Genomic DNA, 19,726 nt, shown 5'->3' on the forward strand with positions numbered 1-19,726 from the left:
AACTTAAAAGGTCCTGTTACTAAAAAACCCAGAGCCCGATATAGAGGTGAAAGCTGAAAGATCAGAGAAACAGAACAAGCCAGCCATGTTCTTACCTCTATGAAATCCTCAGTATCAATAGAATGAGTTCCTGTTCCCTCATACCTTATATACCTTTTTCTGCCCTGCCGTCTTACTTCCTAGGATTAAAGGCATATGTGCTTCCCAAGCAAAGGCATGAGATCTCAACTGTTGGGATTAAAGGTGTGTGCCACCACCCGCCTGGCTCTGTTCCCAGTGTGGCCTTGAACTCACAGAGATCCAGACAGATCTCAGCTTCTCAAGTGATAGGATTAAGGGTGTGTACCACCACTGTCTGGCCTCTATGTCTAATCTAGTGGCTGGCTCTGTGCTCTAATTCCCAGATAAGTTTTATTGGGGTGCACAATATATCACCACAGACTTGAACAATGCTAGGCCCTTCCTGACAGACAGATGGTCAAGGCAGCTGTCTTAGAGAGTTTCTGTTGCTGCAAGGAAACACCATGACCTAAAGCAACTTGGGGAGAAAACAGTTTATTTGGCTTATTCTTACATGTCGTAGTCCATCACGAAGGAAGTCAGGACAGGAACTTAAACAGGAAAGGAACCTGGAGGCAGGAGCTGAGGAGCTGATGCTTAAGCCACGGAGGGGCGCTGCTTACTGCTCCCCGTGGCTTGCTCAGCCTGCTTTCTTATAGAATCCAGGACCACCAGCCCAAAAACAGCCCCACCCACCATGGGCTGGCCCTCTCACATTGATCAGTAATTGAGAAAACGCCTTACAGCTGGATCTCATGGAGGTGCTTCCTCATCTCAGGCTCTTTCCTCTCTGGTGTCTCTAGTTTGTGTCAAGTTGACACACAACCAGCAAGTACAGCAGCAGATACCCCACGAGGACTCAGTGGTCTGTACGCTCACCATGTTTTCTGATAGTTCATGGCCCCGTAAATGACTTCACATGGCCTGTGACCAAGGCTGTGTTTATGGGCTGTAGTGGGACACCTGGTTATCTTATCTGAGCTTTTTCTTTGAGCCAATTTGAAAATTCATCTCAGAGAAAAGCACGAGGCTTGATCCCAGACTGGGATCTCAGTGAAACCCGACAAGGAGGTGGAGCTTCACACGTTGCATTGAATAGTGAACGCTGTGATGGGATGGAGGACTCTGGTCAGAGGTAGAGATGACGTAACTTCTTTTAACCTCAGGACAATTATTACTTTAAAAATATTTTTTAATGTTCCTAAAAGTGAAATTTAAATTTTTGAATGGCCACTCATAGCCAAAGATGACTCTTACTTGGGAAATTCATGTGTGTGTGTGTGTGTGTGTGTGTGTGTGTGTGTGGTGTGTTCATCCTCATCAAAGTTTCCTTATTAAGTGAGTTTCCACTGATAACTCTTAGGAAGAAGCAAACATCTGAGGTCTCATTTTCCCATCTGCATCCCATAATACTCAAATTTGTCAACTATGCCCTTACAGATAGATGTTTTGGCCAGTGTTACTGCTTTGGTTTAAGACAGACTGAAACCAGCCCAGGACAGCAGAGTCCTACCCACTCTGTCTCCTCCCCTAAGAATCCACTCCAAGATCACATTTTGTAGGAGTTAAAAGCTATTCCTGGCAAAAAAAAAAAAAAAGAAGAGAAGAAAGAAGGGAAGGAAGGGAAGGAGGGAGGGAGGGGGAGGGAGGGAGGAGAGAGAAGGAAGGAAGGAAGGAAGGAAGGAAGGAAGGAAGGAAGGAAGGAAGGAAGGAAGGAAGGAGTGAAAAGGAAGAGAGAAACACACACACACACACACACACACACACACACACACACACACACAAAACATCAAATGCAGCTAATTAATCAGATGCTCAGTGAACACAATGTTCCAAGAAGTATCTTTTGGGAACAGCAAATGCGAAAGGATTTGATAGTCTAGAAACTTCTTTAGAAGCAGCATGAAGTCACAGCTCAGAGCTGTAGTCCATGATTAAATCATGGTGCTTTTCATTAATAAAAGAGTTTTCCCTTACAGAGACGAAAAAGCAAGCACACATTCCAAACTGGAAAAATAATGGCTATTTTTTTTTCTATCACAAGTATCTTTCCTTAGTAAGCAGAGAGATTAGAAGTTAAGAGGGAATAAACACAGGACATAGGTGGATTAATGATCGCTGTAAGGTATGAATTCTCATTCTCTAAATAAAACTCTTTTTTGGGGGGGAGGGAGCTTCTGGTTTTTGGTGTTTGTTTGTTTGGTTTTGGTTTTTTTGTTGTTGTTGTTGTTTCTCTGTGAAGCTGTCCTGGCTGTCCTGGATCTCACTCTGTAGACCAGGCTAGCCTTGAACTCACAGAGATCTGCCTGCTTCTGCCTCTGAAGTGCTGGGATTAAAGGTTGAAGTCTTATGCCACCACCCACCCCCTGGTCTCTTTTCTTATTGATAGAAGATAGAATTTCAATGCACCAGCTCTGAAACTGACCTTGTGACATTTTTAATTTAGCCATGATGGGGAGATTTTTACAGGGCCAAATGAAGGGTTTTGCTACCTCACTGTCCCTTTCTGCGATGCTTGCTTTGTGAACATGCTAACCTTGGTCCTTGGGATCAGATGGCTTCACTTGAAATATCTTCCCCTCATCATCTTCCTGCAGCATAGACATGATTGCCTGGGCCACTGAGAGTCTCTGCACATCTCCAAATGTGCAAGCATGAGACCGTTCTTCAGCAAAATCGATGGATTTCCTTCAAAAATGTGTCCTCAGGACTCAGTCTGAGAGACCTTTTACTCTGTTGGTTTGATTTTTTTTTTTCCTTAAGCCCCACCTCAGCACTGAGCAAATGTGATCATCTTTGTTTTGTCTGAAAAGACATCTGGGACCAGCAGTTTGGACCTGATGACAGATTGATAATTGAAACAAGCTTTTAAAAGTGACATTTGGGTTAAAAGTAACTTCAACAAAGAAAAACAAAAGCTTTTAGATAGTGTATACTCTTCAAACTCCCAGAAGGGGCCTTCCCTGGCTAGTGTCCTGGCCTGCCCCTCCCCCAACCAGCTTGAACTTCTCCAGTCTGGGTGGGGAGTGTCTTCCTGGGGCCAGAGGGGACTTGGTAAGTAGAGTAAGTCACATGACCAAATGCAGGATTCTAATTTGAGGTAAAACCAAGCCCTGGGAGAAACGGTCCCTGTAACTGTTTTTTTGTGTGAGGTATGGAAACTGCCCTACATAATGTTATAAGGGTGAGCACACCTGGACAGGGCCCTTGTGGTGACTCCCCACAAATTTAAGTCCCCAAAGAGGCTTTTATCTCATATGAAAACCAACTGTCAGAGCAAAAAGCCTTCAGCTTTCAGGAGTTGAAATATTCTCAAAAACCATAAATACACTACACACACACACACACACACACACACACACACATGTCTGTGTGTGTGTGTGTGTGTGTGTGTGTCTTTATTTCCAATCACTCTAGGGGTCACATCAAATGTGAAGAAGGTGTTTCCTGAATGAAAATGGGCAAGGCATCTTTCTGAAGCACTTTTCTTCTAGTCTCCTAGAAACACAAGAGAAGCCATGCCTCCACACCCAGTGTGACCGACTGAGGACACACACACAACTACCAGGCAGCTCCAAAGAGAACCAAATTTGGGAAGATAAAATAAAAGGCAAAAAGAGAAGAAAGGATAAGAGAGAACTTTCCAAGGAAGCGAAGCCAGGAGGAAGGCAGCAGAGAAAATCAAGAGGATGTAAAGTCAACTTTCAATCAGGCTGCGAGGTTCCAAACAGCACCAGCCAGCTCCTTGTGCTCTGAGAACTTAATTGTTGGACCAAGCCTTGCTCCAGCTCTTCAACAGCTTTCCATTCCTCTAACCTTTGGAGACTTCATGGCTCCAGGAACCGCAGCAGCCACCACAGGGAGAAAATTCAGAGGTCTGAGTGCTTAGAGACTGAATCAAGGCTTGTACCAGCCTCCCAGGTCACAAGTTCAACACCTCTGTCCCTGCTCTGCCTTAGGGAAGGTTTTTTTTTTTTTTTTTTTTTTTTTGTGGCCCATGGGAGGGCAGGACCTAGCACCCCTCCACCCCAAGACCACCAGGGGAATGTGCCCCCCAGAGATGCCTTACCTGAAAAGGCCATGGCTGTTCTCTGGTGCATTTGTTTTAGTGTTTATCAAGTTGACAGGAGCAATTACTCAAAGACCAGCAGCCAGCTCCCCCGTCATCCAACACAAACAAAGCATCAGCACACTGTCAGGGCCTCCACAGGGTCTGTCCCACTTAAACACTCTCCTGCTCTATAGGAACCCATGGGATCTGAGGCTCGCCAACCCCTGACTTGCTCCAGTTACCTGCTGTGTTTTTATCTTAAAAGGTAGCATGAAGGAAGGCTTTGCCTCAAAGGTGGGGTGTCAAGCATATCGGGGTGAGCATGGAGCACCAAAAGCCTTACGCCCTGGCCTCTATCTGCTTCCTGCCTTGGTCAGATAATTGATCTTCCCCAAACCACAGAGGCTCCCAGGGAAACTATCTATGTGACGACGCCCAAGCCCCAAAGCATTAGGCAGCTAAGAAAAGGAAATCATATTGCAGCCGGAGCCAGGAACATTCTGAAACAGATCATTGCCTTAAGCCACAGCCCCTCCTCCAAGGAGAATATTGGCTGAAATACAAGGCCAGTTTAACTTTTAATTATTTATTGTAGACCTTCCTTCAAAACCTGGTGTGGGACTCTTTAACCATATGTGAAATGAGACAAAAAAAAAAAAAAAAAAAGGACACAAGACTTCTATGGGCTACTCTATTCATGCAAGTTTCTGCAGGGACATGTGTACCTTGTTACTTGTGACCAGAATGTGAGAGCCTGCCTTGTTCAGCTCTCTCAGGCTCCTGCCCTCCTGTGTCCTTGCCCTCTGCTCCAATGAAACTCCAGCCCGGGCTCCTAGCTCCTGTCCGTGGGACACAGCATTCTGTCTTCTCAGCTGTCACCATATGCTCAGGTTGTCACAGCGTTTACAGATTAGGGAGTCACTCTTGACTAGCATATGACGAGAGGCGGTTGTCATTAGCATACCAGACTCTGTGGACCCAAACCCACTCTGTCCCCAGTGAGCAAGCAGCCAAGCCCGATCCCGGCTTCTGATTAATGGGATTTGCAATTAAGGGAACAGTGGATGATGGAACCACTGCCTCACCCTTCCAAGCAATTCTGCCTCTGCTCTGAGGTAATGAAGAGTAAACAGAAGGCTGTGATAAACTCCACCAGACAAGAGTCGCATGCCCTCCCCATTGCCACCATTCTTCATCGCTGCACTTCTGAGACCTCGACCCACCAGAGGAGCCCAACAGCGTGCTGGGTGCCGGCGCCGATTAATAATTCTGCACTCCAGACACCACGAGGCATGCTCTTTGCATTTCTCCAGGTGTCTGGAGAAGAATTAAACAACAGCTTAAAAGGCATTAAGTGGATATTTCCACTAGCAGGCTCCGTCCTGTCCACCTTGGGTGTCCTTTGGATTGGCAGGCGTCAAGACGAAGGCAGTAGATGACATGGTTTACATTTCAAAACCTGTCCTTCAATCATCTCGGTGTGTTAAATTATTTCATTGAATTAGTGCCTCAGACTCTAGTGAAGGAGGAAAAAAATTAAAATGTTCACCAGGGCAAGCAGCCAGGTGGGTGTGCTGTGCCTTTAATTCCTCATTCGCTCAGGGGTCAGCAGAGTAACCTTCATCCTTCTCAGTTGAAGTCAGACACCTCCCCCTTGTGGTTCAGTGCGACCAGTTCAGGCCTCCTCCAACCTTTGTTCAGGTGTATGGCGGCTACAGGCGGAATGCTTAACGTAGAGTTCAATGATCCCAGTGCGATTGTCTAAGTTGTCGCCTTTTCCTCTGCAAGCAGATGCCCTTGAGCCTGGTTTAAAAAAAAAATAGTTAAGAATGAAGAGAGACCTGTACTTTAGCATATAGTTAATTTCCCCCAGAAAGGTTAGTTTCATGTATTTTACATACTTAGCTACGTGTTATGAGTTGTGTTATCTACATGCTATTTAAAAGATTGAAAACTATGTTTGTTCTGCATATTTAAAAAATATTTGTATCAAGAATATATAAAGAGTATCCACAAATCAATAAAAAATAGTTTACAACTTGATAGGATATTGAACAGAGCCAATGACCAGGGGATACACAGAGGAGGAGCTTCATGGCCAATCAACACATTGTAAAAAGGTTTACACTGATGCCAGAGAGGTGGCTCAGTCATTAAAAGCACTGGCTCTTTTCCAGGGGACCCAGGTTTCCTAGCACCTATTTGGTGGCCCACAAATCTGTAACTCTCGATCTGGGGAATCTGATGCCCTCTTCTGGCTTCCATAGACACTTCATGCATGTGGTGCACCAATCATGAGGCCAAAACAGCCACGCAAGTAAAATTAATTTTTTTTTAAAAAAAAAAAAGAAATTTTAAAAAGGTTAACATTATTAGGCCAGAGAGATGACTTTGTGGATTGGAAGCACTCACCACTCTTCCAGAGGACTCAGCTTCAGTTCCCAGCACCCACATGGCAGCTCACAATCATCCCTAATTCTAGTTCCAGGGGTTCTGATGCCCTCTTCTGACCTCTGCAGGCACTGGATGAGAATGGTACCCAGACCTCCATGCAGGCAAAATGCTCATACACATAAATCAAATTCTTTTCAAAGCCGGAAGCAGTGGCACTGCTCCTGGGATGCCAGTGTTAGAGAGCCAGAAACGAGCAGATATCCAGAGCCTATTGCCCAGGCTAGCCCATCAGGAAGGTCCAGGTTCCATGAACGACCCTGTCTCAGAGTATCAGGTCAAGTAACACACCCCCACGTGGACCTCTGCCCTCCACGTGCCAGCACACACACACCTGCACACACATGTGTACACACAGAAGAAGAAAAGGAGATGACAGAACACAGTGCATGCTCATATGGAACTGATGCAATATCCTGAGAAGGAAAGTCTTTAAAACTTAAAATGAGAGAACACCTAAGGAAAGTCTGGGAAGAGCCTGTTAAGACAAACTGACTGGTGAATGCATCCTACAATGGAGATGTCAATCTCTCGGGGCTGTGGTAGCAAGTGAATGTGAAGCTTGTAGCTTAAACAGGAAAAAAAATTACTATCCTACAGTTCTAGAGACCAGAAATCTGAAATCATCTGGTGTGGGCAGAGCAGAGCGTCCCCTGAAAATGCTCAAGGACAAGCAGCTTTCACTGGAGCTGGAGCATCCTCGAGCTCCACATCTCTCCCCCCATGCGGTGGTGTGAACGATGATGAACCCCATAGGCTTGTAGCTCTGAATATGTGGACCCCGGATGGTGGAACTGTTTGGGAAGGATTGGGAGGCGTGGCGTTGTTGGAGGAGATGCATCATTTGGGATGGGTTTGATGTTTCCAAAGCCTCTTGCCGTTTCATTCTCTTCACTTTCTGTCTCCTGCTTCTGGTTTGAGATGTGAGTTCTCGGCTGGTCTTGCCACCATGCCTTTGTTCTGCTATGATGGACTCCAACTCTCTGAAGTCATAAGTACATGTTCACACACTTTGTTGTGAGTTTCCTTTGCCATTGTGTGAATGTTATTACAGCCATAGGAAAGGGACTAAGACACCCGACCCTAGGGCTTCTCTTCTGTCACTCACAAGGACACTTGTTTAGAATCACATAGATATTATGATCTCATCTGAACATCTTTAACTTATCTGTGTCTACAAAGACCACTTCCCCAATATGGTAAGGGCTGAGGCATGGACGTATCTTCTGGGCCTCATTACAGTTTGACTGATGCTGTGGGATGGTCTGTATATCAAATCTGTTGCTCTGATTGGTCAATAAATAAAACACTGAATGGCCAGTGGCCAGGCAGGAAGTAGGTGGGACAAGGAGAGAGGAGAATTCTGGGAAGCAGAACGCTGAGGCGGGGAGACACTGCCGGCCGCAGCCATGACCAGCAGCATGTGAAGATGCCGGTAAGCCACCAGCCATGTGGCAAGGTATAGATTTATGGAAATGGATTAATTTAAGCTATAAGAACAGTTAGCAAGAAGCCTGCCACGGCCATACAGTTTGTAAGCAATATAAGTCTCTGTGTTTACTTGGTTGGGTCTGAGCGGCTGTGGGACTGGCGGGTGACAAAGATTTGTCCTGACTGTGGGCAAGGCAGGAAAACTCTAGCTACAGACTGAGAAATGTCTCCCATTTGAACTCAGTCCTCAGATGCTGATGGCTTTAGGAGATGATTGAACATTTGAGAGGTGAAGCCTAGATGGGGCAAAAAGGCCATCGGGAGCTAGTTTATGGGATGTAGCCTATCCTCAGGTTCCAGCCTAGTACTCTGTTTTCACTTCTTTTTATGCCTTGCTGTGGTTAACGGCTACAAGCTTCCACCACCAGTGCTGGAGACCCAACTGCCATGGTTTTTGTTGTTGTTGTTGTTTGGTTGTTGGTTGTTTGGTTGTTTGGTTGTTTGGTTGGTTGGTCAGCTGGCATTTTTTTTTTGTTTGTTTGTTTGTTTGTTTTGCTGTGAAACTAGATAAATCCTAAGGTTGCTTCCATGAGGTATCTTGTCCCAGCGAGAAGAAAAGTAAATAAATGTCATTGCACACAACACTGAGGATGAGACGTCAATGCTGAACTGCGCCAGCCGCTGTAGAGGACACCTTGGTGAAGAGCTCACGTGTACGGGGGATTTCGGGGGAGCATAGCAGGCAGGGGGTAAAGATGCTGAGGAGATGATGGGACAGAAAGACAGAGCAGGAAGCTGTTGCATCCAAAGGGAAGAGGGTGATCATGTCCAGGGGACGCAGCGGGATGCTGACATGTCAGGAGACATCAGACATTATTTGTGCAGTCTGACTTCCTGATGCTTAAAGATGCAGCGAGAGAAGGAAGAGGAAACTGTAATTGCCCCCCGGTTGCTGACCTGAGCTGACAGCCTATGGGATGCAGGAAAGCAAAGCGTTTGAGGGAGGCAACGTGGGGGACTCCAAAGCTCAAGCTGGACATAAAAATATGAAGATTGACCTTAGCAAACTAGTAAAGTAAAAGAACCAGCGAAGATGAGTATAGTCCAAACACTCTGATGAATTCTTAGATCTTCACATGGTTATTGAAGGAAACATATTAACAGATACTCAAACATCTAAGGTAAAAGGGAAGGCACATTGGTCAGACTTTTCATTATTGTAACAAACACCTGTGGGGACAATTTAAAAGAAGGACAGGCTGGATTCACAGTCCCATGGTTTCTGAACTGTGAGACAGAACATAAGGACCCAGAGGGCTTGGGGGAGCAGAGTTGCTCCTAGAACCAGATGGGGAATAAAACAAAGCAGGAAGAGCACCTGGGCAGAGTATGTTCCTATCAACTAAGTTCCTTCAACCAGAATGCATTGCCTAGTTTTCCAACCCCTCCCAACAACTCCATCTTCCTATGAATCCACCAACAGCCCAAGAAATTGACTACACCAAACGCTTCAGATTCTATTCACTTTACAATAGCCCACCAGTTGTCAACTAAGCTTGATTGTCAACTTAGTGAGTCTTAGAATTTCCACGGAAGCAGACCTTTGGGAATGCCTGTGGGGGAGGTTTCCAGATTGTTTTATTGATGTAGGAAGAACCACCCTACATGTATGTGGCACTACTCTGTGGTCTGTGGTCCTGGATGAAAGGGCAGACTGAAGGGAGCACCAACATCCATCTCTCCTTGCCTCCTGATTGTGGATGCCATGTGCATCTCACACCTGCTGATGTGTCTCCTCTGTTATGATGGACTGTACCCTCCAATTGTCAGACAATAAATCCTTACTTCATTAGGCTCCTCTTATAAATAAGCCAGAAAGTGGCACAACCCAGAATAGTATATACCTCATAGGTTGTAAAAGATTTGAAGTGATACAGGAGAGTATTGCAAGTTTTTGCAATATATATATATATATTAGATATATGTAAGCACACTCTATTATGTCAACATTACCCTAGTCTTCTTAATTTTAGAATACTTTCATAGTTTTCCTCAATGGCAAGTGAGAGAAACAGAGCAGGAGATGCTTCTACCCTTGTAAATAGGCTAGAGGTGAACTCTCACCCATGTGGTCTGTTTCTTTCTTTGTGTTTTCTCAGACTCCTTTATCTCTAAGGTTCTCCACAGTGCCAGCCTTCTTTCCTCCTCCTCCCTCAGTCTTCCAGACACACCACATCCTCCTCAGAAGGTTAAAGAGAAACACCCCTCTGCCTAGCTATTGCCCGGGGAATCCCCCTTCACCCTTGTTCCAGAGATTGCAATTAACCATTTGGGTCCTGCCACTCCAGAAACTAGAAACATCCCGTTTCTTCGTCTGCATGCTCCTTTTGTTGCGTTTATGCCACTGTGTAAATCCTTAACACCTTGCAAGCCTGGAGATGGTTTTATGCTGCCCGCACACCTCACAAATGTTCTGGCTGGGTGTTGACCATAAATCTAGCACAATAGTTTTTCTTTGTTATTGCTGGTGTAAATTCTAATAGTGTTCTGAATCTAGGGGTGTTTACGCAGCTTTTTCCTCTTCTTGGGGAATGTTTAGAATTGTTGTCTCAGTGTCAGACATATTCTGATAATCTGAGTCAGCATCGAGCTTTCTTCAGTTTCAGAGAGTGCTGGCTTGTGCCTCTGAGACTGTGCTGTCGAGCGAGTTCACAGACCTTCCCTCCTCTGTGTGTGGAAATAAGCCCTGTCACTCACCCCAACGGTGTCTCCTTAGGGCTGACCTCTAATGTTTTCAGTTTTTCCATCACCAAGTTTTTCAGTTTTCTGGAAATTTTCCTTAATTTTTTTCTTCCATCCCTTCTATTAAATTTCTTCTTTCCTCCCAAAGCTTTGCTGCCCCTTCTTCACAAATTTGCTCTGGTTTGTGGGAACAAGGACTGATCAACAAGTTACCTTGGGAGAACGGTCACCACTCCTCACCAAAAGTTACTCTGTGTTTGACCCAGGACACCATGAGCTGTGATGCGTGGTTCTAGAAGCCATTTGCTACCAATTCTTGGGTCAAACGAGTCATTCCCAGATTGGTGCTGTATGAGTTACTTTTTCTGTTGCTGTGATAGAATCTTGACACTTAAGCTTCTTAGGAAATGAAGCATTTATTTTGGCTCACAATTTGAGGGTATAGTCCATCACGGCAGTTAAGGCATGGCATCAGGGGCATGGGACAGCTGGTCATGTTAACATCTGCAGTCAGGAAACAGAGAGAAGGAGAGGCAGGGAAGGCGAGAGGAAGAGACAGGGAGAGAGAGAAAGAGAGGGGGAGAGAAAGAGGAAGAGAGAGAGAGAGCTCTTTTTAGTCACTTTTTTTTTCTTTTTACACAGTACAGGACTCCAGCCTAGGGAATGGTATCGCCCACATTTACAGTGTGTCTTCCTCAGTTAACTTCATCAAGAGTATCTTAATATGCATTGACCTGTAGTGCGAATTCTAACTAGTCTTAATAATAAAATCCTGAAGCCAGATATCAGGGTGAAAGCTGAAAAATCAGAGAAACAGACCAGCCACTAGAGAGACTTCTTACCTCTAGGAATCTTCAGAGTGAAAGGGCTGAGCCCCTATCTCCTCCCTCCTTATATCCCTTTTCTCCCACAGTATATTTCTTTCTCTGTCCAGCCATATCACTTCCTGTCTCCACCTCCCTAGTGCAGGGATTAAAGGCATGTGTGCCTCTCAAGTACTAGAAGCAAAGGCATGAGATCCCAAATGCTGGGATTAATGGTGTGAGCCACCACCACCAGGTTCTCTTTCTCTTTTAGACAGGACCAATCTTGTGTAGCCCAGGGCAGCCTTGAACTCACAGAGATCCATCTGCCTCTGCTCCCCCTCCCCCAGAGTGCTGAGATTAAAGATGTGTGCCACCACTGCCTGGCCTCTGTGGCTAACTAGTGGCTTAGTTCCACACTCTGATCTTCAGCCCAGCTTTATTTGTTAGATCACAAACAAAATACCACCACATTGGCCTAATGCCTAATGGCTTCAAGGATATTAATGGCAAAGATCTTGGTTAGACATAACTTATTCAAACCCAGAAGCAAAAGAAAAGAGCTCACATGCCGAGTATTTGGAATCCAGAATGTCTTCTGTGGCTACTAAACCTGACTCTCTCCCACTGACCTGGATGAGCAGAGGTTGGGCTGAAAGGACTTAAAACTGTGTAAAGGAAAACCAGAGGCTGGGGAGATGGCTCTGCCTGTCTGGGGCTTGCTGTGCAGTACTCAGGACCTGAGTTTGAACCCTAGCACCCACGTAAAAGGCCAGGCATGCACTTGTAACCCGAGCATTGGAGAAGCCGAGAGTTTCAGAGGCTAAGTACGAATCATGCATTTATTTATATGTTTGTGTACAGTTGTGTGCACACAGGTGCACAAGCCAGTCAGTCTGGCCTGATGGATAAGACACAGGCCCCAGCGAGAGACACTGACCCCCCAAAACAAGATGGAAAACGACCAAGGAATGACACCCAAGCTTGACCTCTGGCTACCATGTGCACCAGTCTGCATACACATACATATGTAGATAAACACACGATTCATAATAAGCATCAAAAATTTCACAGCTCCCAGTGACCAGAAGAAGGCTTGTGATTACACCAGGAATGGGACATGGAACTGTTTTTCCTCTTTGAACTTCAGATCTCTTCTTGGACTCTGAAAATGAGCAGGCAAGTCTACTCAGCTGACCACGAGAAATAAATCCATCCTGCCTCCTTAAGACATTTCACCCACTCTCCAGGTAGTATTGGGAGTCTGTGCATGTCACGTGCTGTTAATGAAGATTGCCATCTAAGCACTTCACATTTGCCAAGTTTCCTGAGCAGAGTGTTAGAAGTGTGAGTGTGTGTGTATGTGTGTGTGTGTGTGTGTGTGTGTGTGTGTGTGTGCGCGCGTGCAGGCGCGCGCTCCTTGCCACTGTCGGAGATTGCACAATAACCACAAATCACAAGTCATGTCAGCTCCCTAGCTGTAGTTAGAGAAGTCCTTCTGACTTTACCCAGTGGTGTGGCCATGGGCAATCACAGCTTCTTTGATTCCACTCTTCCCTGACATCATTTCTTGACCACTCATCACACTTCACACAATGATTTGTGAGTTACAGAATAGTGATTAAAAAGGCCCATAGACTTAAAGAACCAAAGGCAGAGATGATGTAAGGAGAGGCCCAGCAGGTGTGGAGACCAGATAGCAACAACCTCCTCACAAAGACATTAGAGTGACTCAGTGCCAGGACAAGGCAGAGACAGCTCAAGTCGGCGTCCGAGATCACTGGATCTATGACTGGTGTCAAGTGCAGTCCTAACTAAACTCCTAAAGCAACAGAGGCTGTGCTGAGCCAAAGACCTGGTGGCAGCCGGTTGTCACCTATGGCTCCTGAGGTTTGTACACCAGAAGGCATGATGATGGGTGGCAAGGGCTAATGAGCCTTAACCTTAAGACATACTTGGTTTTATATGGTATAGGTGAGGGAATCTGGGCTGTCTGATGACTCAAATACCTTACTCCTGACACAGTTTTATAAATGTGCATGTTGCTGATGTATTGTGACTAAGTTACTCAGTGGTAATATCCAACTTTTATGGAGAAAAGGCTTATCAGTCTGTGCATCATGATCCATGCTGGGCAGCTGCTGGCTTCTCTCTTCTCTGGCACAAACAGGTTGGGGCATAATTGCAGCCTGGGTAATTCCAGTCAGAATGGAGCAAACTGTGTTCTGCCAGATGGAGTCACTTGGTGTCTTGGAAGTCACATTGTACAGTAACTTAGAACAGGGCATGGCTTGAGCCTGCGAGGCACAACAGGACAGCTAAAACAGCTTAGCATGGTCACATTCTCCCGGTGTTTACTGCATATTCAGAACCCTTTCTTTTCTATTTTCAAATCCTCAACTCTATGCGTAATTGACAGATGATGAGACAGATTAATGGCAAACAATGCGCTCAATATCGAGAAAATTCAGAGGAGACAAGAGGCAGAATCTTTTCAGAGATCAGAACATGCCTCCCTCCATTGTGGAGACTCTATTGCTCTCAGTTGGGCCCTCCTTCCTAAGGCTCTCTCTCATTGGAGTAAAAAGCCCAGAACTGCCCTTGCAGATTAGTCAAAGCGATAGCTCCCTATAGACTTAAAAGCCTCCTTTATTGGAAGAAATAAAAGGAAAATGACCCAAAATCACAATCCCAGAATTATAACCTTATTCAAAAGCCATAAAGCAGAGCCAGTTATCTGTAAAATTCACGCATACTTAAAAATTCAATAATGACCGTGTCACGAATGCTAACTTTGAAAAATGAACAGACTTATGCATAATGAATGCTTTTATATAAAAGGGAAAAATAAACACCCTTGTGTGGTAGAGTGGGAGTTGATTCCTTTCTTCAAGGTATTTGTGATTTAAAACACTGCTTCCTTTTAGGATGTAGCCCAGGTCTTAGATGACAATGGCCAAAGCCTATGCACATAGAGGCCACAGGCGCTATAGGGCAGCCTACTGCTGATGTTTAGCCCAGTGGGCATGCAGCTAAAGTGCCTTCTAAACATTTATGCCTAGAGCCACAGCTTAGCTCTGCTCGCAGCCTTGGTCCAAGAAGCCTTTTCAACAGTGGGCCGTGGTCAGACAGGGACTGCAGAAAGGGCCAAGGGTAAGGGTAATAACTGGCTAGAGTATTTGCTGCACATTCATGGAGATCTAGCTTTAATCCCTGGAATCCACATTGAACTACCAGGCATAGTGGCACATGCCTGTAACCCCAATGCTGAGAAGGTCCAGTCAAATGGATCCTTGGGATTCCCTAGCGTGGCAGTCTAGCCTACGTGTTGAATTCTAGGCCAGTAAGAAATCCCCATCTCAAATCAGGAAGAAGTGGACAGACACTTCCTAAGGAATGACACCTGAGCTTGACCTATGACCTCTACCCATAAGCTCACACACATGGGTACACGCATCCCTACGTACTTGTGGACCTTCACAACATAAACACACACACACACACACACACACACACACACACACACACACACACACACACCAAACCATTAATTAAGGAAAGGCTAGTCCACAGAAATCTAGATCAGAGAATGGCCAGCTTGGACACAGCCTTCAAGGAAAAGCAGCAAAGAGCCACAGTGTGCTCCTTAAAGGAAAAATGAAAAACCACCCATTACCCCAAACCTGCCTCCTTGGAGAAAGAGGATATACAGACAGAAAGCAAAGTGTGACTCCTGTTCATTCCAGTTACCTGAGACCCCCAAACCAAAGAAGTGACCAAATGCACCTTAGAGTCCTAAGGTTGAAAATGAATGAATTCTGGTAAACCAGGCAGCAAGCCTTCAGGCTGCCTCTGGAAGGTTGAGCATGGGAAGGCAAGCCTTTAACAATGCCTGTTTAAATATTCCTGTCTGTCCTTCCTTGCTTATCACATGATTAAGTTGTTTGGACACTTACCTATTATATAAAACACAGACTTGAAGTACCTATGGTTAGAAGTTTATCTTGTCTGAGGTCCTGAGAACACATCTGAGCTGAGAATGCCCCAACTGAAATCAATCTGCTGTTTAGGCGAATATAAGAGGTGAACTAGACTCCCTACAACAAAACATTGGAACCCAGAGCTGCATCTGCCGCAGGACCCCACGGATTCAGTCTCTTCAATCTTGGCCCTACATGTATTTACCTATATTGAATTCAAAACAGAGGCTCTTTCGGTGTGCTAACTATGACACCGCAGAGCTACCGGTAATTGGAACCACAGGCTTACTGTGCACAAGGAAGAGAATGTAGAAACATGCAAATTTCTTCCCTCAGATTCTATAGCTCTGATCTCATCCCTGCCAGAGAAAATATACGGTTGTACCAGCAGTGTTTTCCTAGAGATCATATGATTAAATATTCACATGGTGTTTGCCCCAGCCTGCCCTGCCTAAGGCATTTTCTTCCATACCAATCAACATATAGGCTGCTTCACTTCCATTTCCTCCCTCTCTGCCTTCCGTTCTCCCTTCAAAGATGATGCCTCACCTTCAAACAGGACTCTAGATGCTGAAAACATTGCTCATACCTCGGGTTTGAAAGGAGAGCAGAGGCTGGGGAGAGTAGGGAGAAGAGGTGGGGAGAAATCGGTCAGTCTTCTAGGTCAACTCGGCTGGAACTCAGCATCACCAAGGAGGGACATCTTTGGGTGTTTCCAGGGAGGGAGGGAGGGAGGTCTAACTGTGGTGGGAAGACTTGTCCAGAATGTGGGCGGCCTAACCCACCAGCCAGAATCTCACACAGAATGAAAGGGGGGAAGGAGAAGGCAGGATGATTCCTGCATCCCTGTCTCACTGCTTCCTGGTTGGTTAAGATTTGACTACCTAGCTCATGTCCCTAGTATAGGGGCTGTCATAGTTAAATGGAAGTAGGGGTATCACATAGTAGGTGACCGTATATATATATATATATATATACATACACAGACTATGTATTTCAAAACTCCAGGAGAAAGGATTTGAAAGTTTCTGCCATAACCAAATAAATGTTTCAGGAGACAAGACTTTTAAACCAGGTGCAAAGGGCAGAAAGAACACTTGCATAGAATGTCACCGGGAGCCTGTTAAAAGGTACGGCTTTTTATGACTTTGTCGGTTAAAATGTGTTTAAATTTAAAAATAAAACAACAAGCCATGAAGCAAAAACAAAAGAAAAATGTTTAACAATCAACACAGTGCTCTAGGGCCACATAAGGTGCGCCGGGCACCATCGAATGGGAAGACTGTCTCACTCGTGTGTGTTTAGGTTTACACATCCTGAGTCAGCTGACTCACACAAGGGGCCCTGGGTGCTGTTTATCAGCAGTCAGAGGGGGCTCTCTCCTGGCTTTGATCACGGCTGGCAGTCGCCCTGACCTTTCCCCCACTTGAGGACACACATGATGACCAGAGCCTCGGTCGATACCCTCACCCTGCAGCTATAGTAGACAGTTGGAAGGAGGCACCCCTGCTTCCTGCAACCATTGGGATCCTGGGAAAAGGCCGACCCAGTGCCTGGAGCGAGCATGAGGCTGGAGCAGGGCACAGGGCCATGGACCCAGGACTACAGGCTACAGCAGCCTTCCAGACAGGTGGAAGTTGACTCATCAGCCTTCTCGGTTCTTTCTGGAATCATCAACATAACAAATCACCTCACAAATCTGCTTCGGTTATTGAAATGACCTTTGTGTGTGGCCCCATCTAAGACTAGCTATGTATCATGCTTGTATCATGTATATGTTTTTCATTAACAAATCACAACCGAAAGTCACCCTGTCCTATTTTTTACACATGATTTTTTCTTCTTCTTATCACTAAAATAGTTACATTTATTGATGTATTTATAGTACCCATCTGAGGACTCACAATTTTTAAAGGAATATTAAGTGAGAGTCTTTTAAATAAAGTCAACTCCCCCCCCCTTGTAAAACTGTGGAGATGAAAGGCTTTTAAAAGGTAACCAAATATAGCAGAGGAGCATCTCTGTGGAATTGGGATGTTATCTATGCAGCCTGGCTTCTCGGAGGCAGAGATTGTGCATTTCTGCTTATCTACATACTCCACCAATCAGGTCGCTGTGCCGGGACCCATCTCCCCTGCTTGGGGGCTCCTGGAAGTACTTTCCAAATGGAGCAGGGTTGGCTCGCCCTCCCCAGGGCAGAGAAGCCACCAAGCTCTTCTCCTCCCCCAGCCCCACCCAGGAGCTGCCTCCCTCATTGCATCGGAGCCCTATTAACTGCACATCAGTCCCCTCCCCTGCAGCATGGGTACCCTCCTCCTCACTCCAGCTGCACTTGTGACCCAAGAGATTACGGCATAACATATTGCATGTGTCTCTTTCAAAACCTGGCTACATAAAATGAACACACCGAGTGTTGGGCAATAGTTCATAGATGGTAAAAGTAAAAATTCAGACCCGGTCATTAAGTGTCATACACCTTACACATACCACAAACATGTACATATCACACACATGCACACATACACATACCACACACGTTCAGAGACCCAACTACATTCATGCAGACATACCCAGACAGCACACACATTCAGATATACACAGATCAGGCACATGCAAATACACAGACCACAAACACTTGAAAACCACATGTACTCAACACAGACACATACCCCATATGAATCACATATTCATCATGCAAAACATACATACATAGTCTTTACATACACACACACACACACACACACACACACACACACACACACACACGCCACCCATCACACAAGCACAGACACCATACACAGTCCAGGTGCATACACAAACACACAAACTATACACACGAAACACACAACCACAGAATCACTTTCTAGGGTAGAATATTATTAAAGAACTGTGATAGATGAGAGGGAAAAATCCTAAAGCACATTAAGGGACTCTGGGCTTTGTTGCATGAGAAATTTCAACCTGTATGTATTCTGCTAGGATGCATCTATGATTACAAAGGAAGCCGAGTTTAGAAAGCAGCCTCTGCTCTGTATGGATTTTCCAAGGATCTGCAGGAACCCAAGGTCTTTCCAGTAAATCTTCATAGTTTGAACATTTCTAAATTAAATGGAAGCCAAAGAGAAAGCTTGTCTAGCTACTATTTAAATATTCTCATTTAATAAGTAAAATGTTAAGTATTCTCATTTAATAAGTAAAATGTGTGTGTGTGTGCGCGCGCGCGTGCGTGCGTGCGTGCATATGTGTGTGTGTGTGTGTGTGTGTGTGTAGGTCATACTGCTTACATTCATTTATTTGCATTAAGAACAGATTTTACTAGGGAAGTGCTGGAATTACTTGCACATGAAAGTTACTGACTTGTCAAGGGGAGGACTCGAGGACACTTCTTGAGGGACACGAGGACACTTCTTGAGGGACCGGGGTGGGTATCAAGTACTCACTGCTCGAAGACTTCACTATAGATTTCCATGCTCTGGTCTAACTGCAGTCACTAACACTTTTTTTTTTTTTTTTTTTTTTTGAGACAGGGTCTCTGGTAGCTGCGCCCTAACTCACTGAGCCCACTGTCAACTCACAGAGATCGCCTGCCTTGGTCCTAAACGTGCAGGCTGTCACTAACACTTTTAAAGATCTCGGAACCAGCCTTGCTCCTCTAAGGTCCAGAGGCTGCATAACACCTGCAGATGGGACTGGACAGAGGGAAGGCTATGTCCTACCTACAGCTTCTCGTATTCTCCCTCCAATGCTTCCTTCCTTGCTTCCTTCCTTCCTCACCCCCGGTTCCTCATAAATAGAATGCACTCATTACATTAGCTGAGTAAGTATAACGTGCCGCTAGTGTATTGATTCCTCCCACAACTACCTAATCAATCACTTTGAGACAAATCCTTCGCCACTCTGTCATGGGGACACAGAGATGGCCTCAGACCTGGCCCCTGCTTTCCAGAAATGTGCAGCCAGACAAGAATGCAGATGAGCCTGGAGTACTTACTATATCTTATACCTGAGGTCGGTCGTTCCTAATACCCTCTTCCCCTCCACAGCAATCTCATTTCTTGGTGATCAGTTGTGATCGCTCTTCTCTTGGTGTGTTCATGAGAGAATTTAAAATTAACGCTTGTTAGTTGCATTCACTACTTTGCTTGCTGTTGTAACAAACTCAGGACAAGAAGCAGCTTAATGAAGGAGGCGTTTGATACAGCTCACAG

The sequence above is a fragment of the Peromyscus leucopus genome, chromosome 22 (genome assembly GCF_004664715.2).
Source record: "Peromyscus leucopus breed LL Stock chromosome 22, UCI_PerLeu_2.1, whole genome shotgun sequence".
Lineage (NCBI taxonomy): Eukaryota > Metazoa > Chordata > Mammalia > Rodentia > Cricetidae > Peromyscus > Peromyscus leucopus.